At 40.8% G+C, this 12,023-nt stretch overlaps 1 protein-coding gene across 2 annotated transcripts in view; it reads left to right on the top strand.

Moving 5' to 3' along the window:
• Grb14 (growth factor receptor bound protein 14) overlaps positions 1 to 12,023 on the top strand; it is a 105,765-nt gene that overhangs the window by 43,427 nt on the left and 50,315 nt on the right. The gene's annotated exons all lie outside the window — the stretch shown is intronic.

The following is a 12,023-nucleotide window of genomic DNA, read 5'->3' as shown; positions in this document are numbered from 1 at the left end:
CTTTATTTTCTTGTCACCGTGTATTAACTAACAACTTTGCGCCTTACATAACCGCCAGAGAAGACTGGAAATACACTGAGGCTACGGGTACTTAAAAAGACATATTATTGGAATTAAACCCAGGGGGAAATGCTGCCAGGACATCCCTGGGGTAAAAATACCTCTATACAAAAGCCGCTAGTCTCAGTTACCGGCTGTTGTGATTTAGAGATTACATACAGTGTGCTTTCCCCTTTTATTTGCTTCTGTAACTTCAGGCATCTCTGCCTCTAGTTTAGCAGCAGGAAATCTGCTAGCTGTTGTGACCTGTGTTTGTGAAGGGACAACTTCTTTGTTCGCCTGTAATTCAAATGCATCTAACTCTTCATTGTGGAGAGGACTAGATAAGCTTTTACTGGTTATCTTCATGTGTCTACCCATTTCTATGAATTTTCTGTTTGCTCAAGAAAAAGTTCCCATTAAATTCTCCTAGGAAAGGGCTTTCTATTAATTACTAATACAGTGAAGCTCATGTATGAAAATATTTTTTTAAAAAATTCCTTTCATGTCTTACTTGGGATGTTTCATTTTGGAAGACTGTATCTGTCCCATGTAATGTAGCCATGGCAGGCTTCTCTTGCTAGAACACCAAGAACCTTTAAATTGATAGAATTATAGTCTTTGTGCATGGGGACACATTATCAAAAAATTACCCATTTCTGAATGATTCTAGAGGCACAAGAAAGTATTATTTTTCTTTCTCTACTCAGCCTTTTAAAGTTAACTGTTAACTATTGGTGTATTCCATTAAGCCAAAGGTCGTGTTTTAACTTACTTGAAACAGGACAGATTGAATAATAACAACAACAAAAAATTAAGAAAACTGTTTCTCTTATTGCTTTTAATTTTTAGCTTTCGGCTTATTTTTTTCAGTTAGTGAACTCTTAGTTACTAAGTCCATTCTACTCGACATTGGCATAGCTACGTTGCCATTTTTGCCAACGTGTGTGTTTTATTTTTCTTGATGCCTTTCTTTCCCTTTAAGCAAATTTAATTAAAACATTTTGTTTTGAGCTTGAATCTTTATTTTGGCTTAGATTTAATTGCATTGTGGGTTCTCTGAGAGATATGCATGTAGGAAAAGTACATTAAAGTATATACAATCAGTGATATGCTTGAGTTTTTTACCTGTTAACATTACTGTGTAGGTTCACCAAAACTCTGCCATGTGTCTTATTCTGTGACCCAATAATTGGGTTGGTTGTCTGGACTCCCATACCAGCTGGACTATGTTGGCCCATCACATCAGTTCACATTCTGACCTGTGTGGGGACAGCTGAGGTGCAGATAAATGGCATCTGCAGCAGGATTTGGGGCTGTTGTTCTGTGATCCTAATGTAACTTTCGTTTTGCCTTGCTTCTGGTTAAAATTCTAACTTGTCAATATTTTTGCTGTTCTGTGTAAAACAATGAAAGGCGCCATCATTTTCAAGTACCTTGGGCTTCCCGCATAGGTAGAATTGGTAAGGGCAAAACTTGGCTGGAAAGCAGCTTCTAGCACAGCCTGCTGAGGAGAACAATGAGGTGACTCTGGGAAAGCCGTGATTTCTGCTTTCTCACTAAGAGATTTCAGATTGTCACTGTGATGACTGTGTTCATCTAACTCCCCAAAAGCCAGCTCTGTGAGTGTACACAGATGAATGTTAGCACACCCTGGTTTTCTGAACATCCTTATGCCATTTCTCTGCCATTTAACCCCCAAAGTATCTACTTGCTTATTCTGTTGGTTTGAAAACTTCAGGGATTTTGGGTTTCTTTTTAATTTTAGAAAACTCTTCTTTTTCAGACTAAAAGACACCCACTTGTTAGGATAACAGTTACTAAGCTTTACTTCTTCTTTGAAGACACAAAAATCTTCCATACTTGTCATTTTTCATGTGCTCTGAAATTTAAGATGATTTTGCACCTCGCATGTGTTTCATTAAGTCTCAGTTTGGTCGTTACACTACCTACCCAACAGGTCTTAAAAATAAACACAAAACAAAGCACTTTAGAATATTGCTGGGGAGTGTAACTTCTCCTCTTTCCAGAGGGCTCTGCACACACATTTTCCATAGAACTGCTTACCCTGGGTATGCGGTCCTTGCCAGACAATTGAGCAGCTGGAATCCCTATCATTTGGAAGGTCAGGAACATTTCTGAAAGTGCTTAAAAGCCCTTGAGGAGGGGCTCTTATCAGCCAGTGTGTCCTTCTGATGTGGCCCTGGGATTCTCTTGGAGTGATTAGGACCTGAATTTGAAACATAATCCTTTCCTCAGTACTGGGCTTGTTTATCTCTGAGAGCAGTCTGGTAAATTCTGACTATTAGATTGAAGAGAACATTTTTACTTCCTCCAATTCTATAAGTAACTGAGTTCATTGATTTTAGCAAATCAAAATTTTAATGAAGAAAACGTTTGATCAGACTTCTGACTTTCACTTCATTTTTTTAATACTACTAGAGAGTTTCTTCCCCTCTTCCCAGCTCCTCCTCCTTCACTTTCTCCTACCTTTTCCTGCCTCTTTTCCAAACTGAGAAGACTGGGTCTCTTGGATGTTGAATACCAAATACAAGATCACCTAGAAGGTCAATGACAAAGCTACAAATAGAATCTAGGCTTTATGATTTCCATGGTGTTTTTCCTAGATGTGTGTTATGTCCTGAAACCAGTCTGTAAATGAAATTGCCTTATGGTGTATAAAGTTACCATCACCCTCAATTCTGGGCTTAGTGAAGGCAAATCCTTACAATCCTCTTCAGCCCCACCAACTCCCATATGTTCCAGTGCAGAACACATTTTATGTATAAAGGAGTTGTCATGGCCCTCCCCCATCTCTGTGTCCTCTCTCTGTGTATGAGAGAGGAGAGAGAGAGAGAGACAGAGGGACAGACAGACAGACAGACAGACAGACAGACACACACACACACACACAGATAGACAGAGAGAGAGGATATACCTGAAATGAAACTTTAGGTTGGCATATTAATTACACCAAGAAAAGTAGCATTTTAAGGTCACAGAATTAACAGTGAAACATTTTAATGCATAAAATAAATAAAATAGAAAATGTCTGCAAGATCGGAAGAGCCGATTTTGTATTTTAAGTCTGCAGGTTACAGTATTTGATGCCCCCTGTTTGATTAATACTGCTTTTCAGATTATGCTTGCAAATTATTTTGCATTCTTTATGCAGCCAATCTTTGTAGGAGAAATTCGTAATAAGCACACAGTATCCTAAAGTAGTTTCAGGAATAAAAGAGGTGGGAAAACCCCAAATTCTACAATATACTTTTTCTTAAGATCCAAGGCCATTTGGAAGTGGAAATTCTGTTTGAACACAAGATATTTTATGTTCTGCCCATATTTCTCATACACCCAATCATTGCTGTAATTCCAAACCACCATATCTCTGTTTTTCCCAGAAAGTTTTGAGCAGATTCATAGCTTCTCAGTGAGCACGTGCTCCAGGTCTGGCTGGCCAAGGAAATGCCCAGCTCCATAGGAGCCTGCAAGGGAGTCATTTCCTCCTTCCACTTGAGATGCCTTTAACCCCAAGGGCTCTGTGCTCCAGTTCCCAGGGTTGGCTCTCCAGACTGGGTGCCTCCTGCTTTCTTTCCCAGATGCCATTGTCTAAGTCTCCGCCTAAGCTGTAGACTTACTGTAGTACTCTGAAAGTCTCTCTTTGCTTTTCTCTTTGGTATCTTAATTCTGAATGAAAGGGCATGCCTTTGTTACTTAGCAACCACGCCCGGTGACATCATTGCACTGTTGCCTTTTATAATACTGAAATCTTAGTAGCCATCATGTATATTTATCCAAGGCTCCTGAACGTCTTAGATTTGGCTTTTTAGTCTTTGTGTGTTTTGTTATTTTTGGATTTTTTTTCAGTATTTGTTTTCCAGAATTCTTTTTTTTTTTTTTTTGCCAATTCAAGTTTAACATTTCATTTTGCAATTCTAATTTAACACTTTGTTGCTTATATGCAGAATTTAACTTTATGTAAGCAGAAAAGACCCAAGACATGGAGTGAGCAGAGAAGGGATTTGTTTTCTTACTCTTTGCAGTGAAGATCAGTTCACAGCTCCTCCGGCAGTACCACAATGTCCTCAGGCAACCGAATTCTCTCTTGCTTAGTATATGCTCCCTGGTTTGGGGCCCCTTCCCTTTTATGGCGGGATGAATGTGAATCCCCAGGCGTCCTGTTCACAGTCTTGGCCCTGAGGTTGGGTGCACAAGGCAGGCAGACAGGCTAGCTGGCCAGTGCTAGTTCATGTCAACGTGACACTGTGACACTCAAGAACGAACCAGAGCTGATGCTTGCGGGCTGCGCCTGGACCCTGTTGGGTAACTGAACACAAAGCACACTGGGAAAGCAGGCCTGGAGTGTAGTATGCTGCTCTCTACACCGGCATCAGGACTCTATTAAAGTTTAATTTATTTTGGTAATTTCATACATGTGTACTGTATTTACATCATTTTAATTCCCTCCCCTCCTCCAACCCGTTACATATCATCCCTCCTCTGTTCCCTCTCAAATTCATAGTCTCATTTTCTTTGATTATTATACACACACACACATACACACACACACACACACACACACATATGCACACACAATCTGGGGAGCCATTTAGCACTGCTTATATGTATAGGGCTGACCACTTGGTATTGGATAACCATTTGGGGCCTCATCTGTCTTCCTTTCAGCAGTCATTACTTGTCTGTAGCTCTTCATCTAGGTATGGGGACCCGCGGGATTTCCCCGTATTGACTTGTTAACTGATGATGCTATTGTGGTCTTGTTTAGGACTTCATATTGCTAAGATTTTGTTGATTCAGTTTCCTCTTTATATATATAGAAATTACCATTTCACCGCAGACGTCCTGGTCCTTTGGCTTTTACAATCTTTCTGATCTCTCTTTTGTGATGTTCCTGGGCCTTAGATCTAGGACTTGTGTTGCAGATTATCAGTTGGGATTGTGCACCACCAAAAGCAATTTACAGATTCAATGCGATGCTATCGAAATACCTATAGCATTCTTCACAGAATTGCAACGCCATCCTAAAGTTCATATGTAACCAAAAGGACTCCGAAGCAACCCTGCACAAAAGGAACAATTCTGTGAAAAATGAACATTTCATATTTCAAGATGTGTTACAGAGCTGTAGTAATAAAGCCAGTCTTACATTGGCACAGAAACAGACATGAAAATGAATGGAACAAAGGAGAAGACTCAAACATGAGTATGTATAATTTATATCTGACAAATAGTGCTGGGAAAATTGACTGTCAACATGTAGAAGAATGAATTTAGACCCATAGCTGTTGTGTAGCACAAAAATTAACTTCAAATGGACCAAGAACCTTGAAATGAAACCCCAAACAATGAAACTTCTAGAAGAAAGCATAGACAGTACCCTGCAAGGCATAGGGGTAGGAAAGGAGTTTCTCAATAAGACTCCATTTTCCTAACAATTAAGGCATCAGGATTCTTTGGAAAGGAATAAGTGAAGGGTATCTTCAAGTGTAGGTGGCCATCACTACCATATGTGGCTCTATTGTCCTTAGCACTCAGCAAATATTTGTAAATATCCTGTTGTTATGATGCCATGTACTGTTTGGTTGTGTCTTTGGAGGCAATATATTCTATGATTTTGTGGGGGTGTCAAGTGAGCTAATTGGGAAGATTACTGCTTCTCTGGGTGGAGCAGGGCCATTGATGTCTACAGGTTGTACTTTGATTTAAATAGAGTCTTGCTTGGATGGTGCAGTGGTAGTTACTACTACTTTTTGAATCACTCCTGCAAAACCTTTATTTTCTTCCTGCTCGTGTCATTTTTTTATTAGGGTGACATAACTTTGTCCTTAACTTACAAGGGTGTCACCCAGAGCACTGTTTGGGCTATATTTACACAGAGTGTTTCCTTCTTTGAGAAATAAAGTTTCAGTCAACATTCCTTGGTGGACATTGTGTGTCTTAGAGGTATAAAGCATGGCACCTGAGCTCAGTACTCTCCTTAACGCTAGGCATATCCTTTGTTACACCAGAGGCAGTTTCTCTATGTTCCTTACAATGCTGGATTTACATGGACTGGTGGTGAGCATGAAACAGACAAATACTTAAAAACATTAGCACAGGTAGAAGCCCAGCAAATGTACATTACTTCCCAGGCCCAAGGAAAGGCATGTGCTGTGTTTTTTGTTCACTTGTTAGATTGGTTTTTAATCTGCTGTCGTTGGTAAAATGTGATTTTGCTGAGAGACAGTTCCCATATGTAATCCAGAATAGCTTCAACCACTACATTATCTCCCACAGCCTCCCGAGAGCTGGGAGTACAGATATGCATCACTGTGACTGGCTTCAAAATACCATGTTTTATTAGCTTCATAAGCAGTTTAAATTGTATGAGAAAAAATTAAAAAAGACTTTACTATTATCAGGAATTTAAATTTCCTGTTAACATCATTACCTAATTTTTTTTGCTGTAGCAAATTAATTTAATTAAAACCTTATTGTCCTTTATATCATGCCACCAGTGCCAGAAGAATGACACACTGTACAAATTCTGTTCCCACTGCTGGCTTTCTATAACTGTACTTGTGATTGCTGTGGAAGTTACAAAAATGAATAGTTAATACACAGAATTGACATTTGTCTTCCTCTCGTCTATGTTTTCTGGGAGCATAGATTGGAATGCAAGAAGACAAGCAGTTAGACTATTTTTCCTTTCAGGGATTGTTAGTAAGAGCCTTACAGACTGCGTGTTTGTGCAAGACAAATTGTATGAAGGCCAAAAAGTTGGGAATGTTTGCAGGTTAGCTTTGTGACAGTGGTGCTGTGTCACTTTTGATTGTGACATGGACAGCAAGGCCACAGTGTAATTCTTAGTTTGAAAATCCCAAATGTGAAATACTCCTAAATTTAGAGCAAAAACTAATGTGCAGCAAAGACACTGAACAGAATTGCCCCAAACTCTTTAAAAAGTGGAGATAAAAGATAAATTAATCCTTTGTTTACAGAGCTGATTCTTCCTTTAGGATAGCTCATTATGTGTATGTACAAAATGAAAAGAGAAAAGAAAAAAGAAGCCTGACGCTCTTTCCACTCAAGCACTTCAAACAACCACCACTCAAAGGACAATCCCCATCATTTGTGTAAACAAGGTTTGTGTGGAAACAAGCTACTGATCTACAGCTGCGATTTCTCAGCATTGTTGTTTCTCTTTATTCTTCTTGGAGTTTTATCCCTCAGGGTGGAAAGCCACAGTCTCCCCTATTCACTATTTATTGTCTTTATCCAGCTCCAACTTGTTGCTTTTGGCAAGTTAGAAGATTCTCTGCAGCTGGGCGGTGGTGGCGCATGCCTTTAATCCCAGCACTCGGGAGGCAGATGCAGGTGGATCTCTGTGAGTTCGAGGCCAGCCCGATCTACAAGAGCTAGTTCCAGGACAGCCTCCAACGCCACAGAGAAACCCTGCCTCAAAAAACAAAAAACTAACCTCCCCCCACAAAAAAAAAAGAAAAGAAAAGAAGATTCTCTGCCTTCCCCATAGACGGGTAGACACCAAAGCAGCTGTGATCTTCCTAGCATGGAGTCAGTCACATTCTCTTTAGTCTTCTAAGAACTTTACAAGGTTGGTGACAAAACCTGTTCTGGATGAGGAAGATTGGTTTGGAGAAAGGTTGTCAACAAAGCTCCTACTAATAAATGACAGGGGGCAGGGCTATAGGCTAGGCCTTTCTTCCCAGACAGAAAGCTGGGCACAGAAAATTCTGGGCACACATGCTGCACACCCAAGATGCATGTAACAGCTGAAGAATACATACTGCAAGGTCATGCTTTGCAAAATAGCCTATGCGCACACATTGTATGCCTCTGCTCTGCACAACATCCTAGCTACACACATTGCATGGCCTGGCTTCACAGAACAGCCTGGACACACACTGCATGTGCCTGCTTCACAGAATAGCTTCTCCTCTTACCTGTACTAGGTACATGGGACAATTCTCACCTCTTTTGTCAACCTACTTTTGCCCTCTGATTACTGTTCCTTGCTGTGTCCTCAGTATTACTTCCAAGCCTGGGGGGAAGCTGACATGTCAGAGTGACTGAGAATACACTTAGGGCTATAAGGGCTTCTTGAGACTTAATCACAGTACACTTGCTTTGCTTTAAGCTCTGTGATAATACACAACACAACACTGAGCGCTGTTAGCTCTTTGTACATTTAAAGGTATGAGGGGTTGAAGATGTAGGAAATGATCTCTTGATAGTTACCAGTTTGACCCAGATCAAATTCCAGTATTCCCAGCACTGTAGACACCTGGGCTGTAACTCCATGGGAACAGGCACTGAGCCTCACGTTATTTTGTAAACCACAATGCTTGGTCCATGCCTGGCACAGAAGGCTGATTAAAAATAGCCAGGGTGATGGACAGTCTCAGACTCCTGCTTGGGCAGTCTGAAGGGCTGGCTTTCTTGGCTGTGCCCCAGTCCCCTGAGCCAGAATTTAAAAATAATAATCTCTTGTTGGCAAGGAAATAAGTAGGACTTTTGGTCATTTTGGATACTACTTCTTGACGAAAATATAAAGATTTCCACCCCTGCAGGGTATTAAAAATGCTCAGCCTTCAGACAGTTCCAAAAGAGAAATTAAAAAAAAAATTCTCCCTCCCTCCCTCCAGCTGTAATTTTCAAGATATGTATTTTCCATATTATTTATTTATTTCGTTTTACATTTATTTACTGTGTGTGTTTGAGGTGAAGATGGGCATCCTTGAGAAGGTGGGAGAATAACTTGTGGGAGTCTGTCCTCTTCTTCCACCCTGTGGGTCCTAAGGATTTTATTTAGATGTACAGACTTGGCAGCAACCTGAGCCATCACCCCAGACAGAGAAAGCTATTGGGGGTGGGTGGGTGGGGGAGCCGGGTGCTTACAGCTGTACCAACTCAGAATAAAGACTCCCTCTGCTGGCTGTTTCTATGTTTGCATATTTTCAACCAAAAAAGAAAAGAAAAAGCAAACAACTCTTTGGCATTTCCAAAGCCAGGTGCTTTGTGACATACATTGCATTTATATCCTGGTGTAGTGTGTAGCTAGAGCTAGCTAGCATGCTTACACTACATTTCACACGGCAGTAGCCATTTAAAGAGGCATTGGGCACTGACCTCGGCGTGGGAGAGGAATTCAGCTGGAGCCTACATGGGCTCCATGGCTCTGCCAGGGATCAGGTGCTGAGCAAGGGCAGGTAGCCTCTGCTTTTCTTTTCTAAAACTAGGGGCTTTTGTTAGTCATTCAGCCTGAATTCTAACTTTCATGTCTTGTTAGTCTGACAACATTAATTCTGTTTTCCAAGCAAGGATATGCACACTTTGCATTTCACATTGATTATATGAGAAATGTTTAAGCGTTTAACAAAACCCAGAATTACAGCATGGATATAAATCAGTTGTCCCTAGATTTGTCACAGCATGGGGACCTTAGGATCTAGAATTGATTTTTTTTGTGAGTGCTATTTTAAGTCTACAGAATAACACATAAATATCACAGAAAGACTGTGACTTGTTATTGACTAGCTGGCACTGTATATTACATAAACATGTTATTTTATCTATCTCCAGTAAAAATACTACAGTCCTTGTATGGTAGGCTTCATGTGAGTTTCTGAGACATTAAATTATAAAAATATTTTTAGAATCAATGAAGACAAATAATTCCTAACAGGGCATGGGTCGACACCCCATGTCTCAATAAACACAATAGTTAGATGTGTCATGTCTGCATTCTCCTTGTGGTCTCCTCTCTCTAAATTATTTCCTTTCCACTCTTCTCCATTTGTCCTTCTTTCTCACTGTGTGAACTGATTTTGAACTTTTTATTTACACACTCACTGGTTATTCTGGGAATAAATAGTTAATTAAAAACCGAAAGGAGATAGCTGGATAACACTGTGACCAGCATAAGCTTGACCAGTGTGTTCTTCTTTAAGTATGGCTAAGTGTTAGCACCTGTGAAGATTTGTACCTTAGTCCTAGATGAATTACATGTGTTTAAAACACTGAATATTTGATGGGGAAACCCATAGAATCAGCTGATCCAAGCTAGTGAGTAATCATTGACTCCAGTTCTCCAAATAGACAACCTGCATAAGACTGAACTAGACTCCCTTAATATAGGTGACAATAGCAGCAGGGACAATATGTGAGGTCACTGGCAGTGGGTCCAAGATCTAACACTAATGCGCAAGCTGACTTAGTGGAACCCATTCTATACGGAGAGATACCTTGTTCAGCCTAGACACAGGGGTGTGTGGGGGTGGAGAGGTGCCTTGGTCCTGCCTCAAAGAGATGATGGGACAGACTTAGTAGACCTAGGGGAAGCCTTACTCTTTCTATGGAGCAGATGGGAGGTGGGGTTGGGGGAAGGGGAAAGTAGGAGGAGAAGAGAGAAGGGGAACTGGGATTGGAATGTAAAAATTAAATTAATTAAAATATTTTTAAAAAACTGCTCAGAGACATGTCTTGGATGAAGTCATTGGGAACTTAGCATGGGATTTGTGGCTTAACTCTATAACACACATTAGATTCAAATGCACCGAAATGTAGTGTGTATGTGTGTGTGCGTGTGTGTATATGTATGTGGAAGTAGCTTAGGTTAGATGCCTAGCTGTGAGCCAGATGGTGATTTGGAATCTCTTTCCAGATCAACTTTAGGACATGTTCACTATTGAGGCTACATGGGGCCATTTTCACCCAATGAAGGAAGGTGAACTAATTTAGTACGTTCTAAATCTTCCCCCAGTGCATTCTGGGTCTGTTTGTTGAGCTAGATCCCTGTTTTTGCAGGTCTGTGAGTCTTGAGTCTGCTGTCTTTGGCCAGGCACTCCTTCTAACTGTCCAAATGAAGCAGAACAGCAACCAAGTGACTGCTAAGCCAGCATTTCCACACAGGAAACTCACTGACCATTCATCCTGAGGTAGTCTTAAGAGTAAAAAGGTTAGGGATGAACTTAAAGACCCCAGGCCAGTAGGACCTTGAGGGACCCTGCCTACCCAAACTCAGATCTCCAAATGTGAGTTAAAGGTCTAGGGAAGATCTTCTTTTAGTAGTTAAAGCTTTTCCCTGGTGATTCCATCACCATGAGGCTATTCAACAGTCTATTGTCTTGCCACTATTAAGCAAAGCCATGCAAAACTTGTATTTTAAACCTTATTATTATATTCCCAGCTGGTTTTGGAGGTGTATTGTTACTTGGATGTTGTAGACACGGTCCTCCCTTGTGGTAGTACCAAGGAAAAGAGGAGCCCAGCAGGTCTGGGTGAGGCTACCTTTCCCTCTGTGGTCTGCTGCCAAGGGCGAAGCATCACCAGTCCCGTGGAGGCAGCCCTAGTCTCTGCACTTTGGACTGTTTTCTGAAAAAGTATTAATAACTATTATTGTTATATTTGCTTTTTTTCTTTCTCAGTACCTTTTCTCATAATATTTGCTCCACCCAGGTTTTTTCCTATATGTTTTAACTTTTCCCACAACCCCAAATATGACAACACGCCACCACAATCCCCTGGTTGGACTTTGTTCAGCTGAGAAAAGCTATGAAAACCTGCTAATATTTTCTCTTTGGTCTGCATGTGTGGTTTCAATCTTGAGGGCTCGATACTGCTGCTGTGGAATCCCCAATGTCCCACATGGGGCTGCAGACAATGATTCTATTCACTACGGAATAACAGTTTCAATTGTCCACTGTGAGCCCTGTGTTGCACTAGCTGCTGGAGAGATCATAGGAGGCAGCTATAACTCTGATGTCATGTGGCATTCTGAGTAGCAAGGGCCTTGGGTGTTGATGGAATAGGTACACCAGACACTGAATAGATTCTCTGGCCCTAAAGTGGAAAGGTCATTGAAACCTCCATCATAGAAATAATGGTGTGTTTGAGATTTTTAGGGAAGAAAAGTAGGTTGTGGGGAGATGGTTCATAAACTGCCTGTAGTACGTGTACTA

The sequence above is a fragment of the Mesocricetus auratus genome, unplaced genomic scaffold, assembly GCF_017639785.1.
Source record: "Mesocricetus auratus isolate SY011 unplaced genomic scaffold, BCM_Maur_2.0 Super-Scaffold_100004, whole genome shotgun sequence".
NCBI classification, from domain to species: Eukaryota; Metazoa; Chordata; class Mammalia; order Rodentia; family Cricetidae; genus Mesocricetus; species Mesocricetus auratus.
Note: the sequence above shows the minus strand (reverse complement) of the source record. Positions and strands in the feature narration are given on the sequence as shown.